Source organism: Peromyscus eremicus, chromosome 4 (assembly GCF_949786415.1).
Source record: "Peromyscus eremicus chromosome 4, PerEre_H2_v1, whole genome shotgun sequence".
Taxonomy (NCBI): domain Eukaryota; kingdom Metazoa; phylum Chordata; class Mammalia; order Rodentia; family Cricetidae; genus Peromyscus; species Peromyscus eremicus.
This window is the reverse complement of record NC_081419.1, coordinates 14,124,459-14,127,251: the sequence shown is the minus strand read 5'-3', so window position 1 is coordinate 14,127,251 and position 2,793 is coordinate 14,124,459.

The following is a 2,793-nucleotide window of genomic DNA, read 5'->3' as shown; positions in this document are numbered from 1 at the left end:
ACTCTTTAGAGAAAGTACTAAGAAATACAGCCTTAAAGAAAAGTAAAGTAGAATCAGGAAAAGCAGTGTGTGTAGCTGCCATGCAGGAAGTTCATAAAACCAGATGAAACAAATAGAGAACATGGAAAAATGGAGTATTTAAACCACCTGTGTCAGCAGTCTTGGCTGCAGAATGAGCTCTCTGATGGGAAATGCATGTGTGCGCGCACGCGCACACACACGCACCATCAGTGGCGTCTTAGAATGAAGATAGACATGGTATGAGAGACAGAGTGGAACACACTTTCGCTGTGCAGATTATAAACCTAAAAGTCATATTCAAAAGATTAACTGTTAGAACTTTCAGAAACTAAAAGGGAAGATTATTTTTATTTATGATTACATAATAAACAACTGAAAAGAAAATTTACAAGAATGTAAGCAGCCCATAGAAAATGAAATAACAGTTTTAAATGTATAACAGTACTCAGCATTTAAAACCTGACTAAGATAGCATTGTAATGTTGAAATTACCTGGCAAGGTCCAGAACTGAAGGAACATGTATTAATGGGTGAGTTGGATATATCCTGGGTAGCAGCTTGTATACCAGTAAAGTGGAATCCTGGTAATTCCTATGTGGCAGTCAGCTTATGTGCCACTGGCACAGGCAATGAAGGAAACATTGTATTGTTTAACACATCTTTAAATAGCAAAAAAATGAGAAATAGCTGTATGTTCCTCAGCTAGGAATGTAGAATCTAGGGCTAGTTTTACCTCAGCTAACCACAACCAATGAGGTGTTAGAGAGATGGTTCCACATCTAAGAGCATTGGCTACTCCTCCAGAGAACAGGGTTCAATTTCCAGCACCTACATGTTGACTTAATAGTCTACAATTCCAGTCCCAGGGGACCTGATACCCTTTTCTACCTCCATGGCATGTAGTGCATAGGCATGCACGCAGCCAAAACATGTATAGTATAAAATACACATATCCACTCATATATAATAAGATGGGAAAAAAATAAAGACAACAATTGAATGTTACATGTTATCTTCAAAGAAGAATTAGAAATACCACACTGAACTAAAAAGGAGTTGTAGAGGACTTGTGGAATGATGTTCACTATTCTAAATTATTCAAGATCCCCACTGTTGGATTCTAGAAGTATTGAGATGTGCATCAGAAAGCTAGATACTAAATTCAAGAGCCACTGGTTTTTTTCCTGATTGATTGATTGATTGATTGATTGATTATACAATGTTCTGCCTGCATATATCCCTGCAGGCCAGAAGAGGGCACCAGATCTCATTACAGATAGTTGATAGTTGTGAGCCACCATGTGGTTGCTGGGAGTTGAACTCAGGACCTCTGGAGGAGCAGCCAATGCTCTTAACCTCTGAGCCATTTCTCCAGCCCTCAAGAGTTATTGGGGGCAGGGTTGAATGACAAAAGAAGAAAGCTGTATGAATGTCTCTATGGTGGGTGTGACAAAGACTTGAGTTGTACTTGAAGACTGTACAGCCAACTGCTTTGAATAGTATACATACCACTGCTTTTCCTACTAGAAGCTCCTGCTTTTTGTTCTTTCATGTCTTAGTCCTGTGAGTTTCCTTTGGCTAAAATATTCTCCAGTCTGTGAGCCAACCCTCTCATACTCTGCCCTCCTATCTGGAGCACCTACACACATGTTGGTGCCATGAATCTGTGTGTGTGTGTGTGTGTGTGTGTGTGTGTGTGTGTGTGTGTGTGTGTTGTGTGTGTGTGTGTGTGTGTGCGTGCGTATGCCTGCCTGCCTGCCATGTATGCCTATGCCATCACTGTTCTGAAAACCTACAGCTGTCTTCCAGTGTCATTTGTCAGTATCAGTGACATGGGATTGGGCCTACAGACTCCTTTTTAGAAGATGGACATCCTAATTAATATCAGATGTATTGATGTGTGTCTAAGGATGAGTGTTAAAATCCAGTGTTTGGATTCTGAGATAGAAAGTAGAGAGAAAGGTAGTACAGATAAGGTCAATACAAAGATGAGAGTGGGGAGACTTGTCTTTAAGAGCAATGGCCAGGGGACTGGAAAGATGGTTCAAAGGTTAAGGGCTTTGACTGCTTTCCCAAAGGACCCCAGTTCAAATCCCAGCACACACATGGCAGTTAACAACTCTAGGATCTGACACCCTCACACAGACTTACCTACAGGCAAAATACCAATGCACATAAATTAAAAAAGGGGCGGGGGCAATGGCAGAGGAGCAAAGCCTGGCCTGGAGCTTCTTGGTCAGTGTCTTTTAATTAATTAATTAATTATTATTATTATTATTATTATTATTATTATTATTACTACTACTATTTTTATGTGTGGTAATATGATGTGTGTAGAATCCAAGAGGAAGCAGAACCAAGAGCTAATGAAATACGCTCAGCACCAAAGAATACAGAAACAATAATATGGCTGAATTGTATCTGTAGGGCAAGCTTGCCTGTTGCCTATTCTTTTCACCTTGTTTTAAAGTCTACATGTGGATGGCTGTTTTCCATGTGCTCTATGACCGTGGTTAGCTCTCCAGTGTCCTTTATGGAGCAGCTGTGGGCTGAATAGGCCCCATATTCATGTTAGAACTGTTCCTGGCAAACAATGTTGGTTATGACAAGAAGCCTGGGGGCCATCTAGTTCAGGGAGGGTAGAATTTGGCAAATTCTTCATCAGGATGTATACATCATATAGGTATATGTGATTAGAGCAGAGTTTCTTCCAATCTGAAGGGCTCCTTAGTTGGGACAAAGGCTATGGGCCCTTGAGACATGACTCTAGTC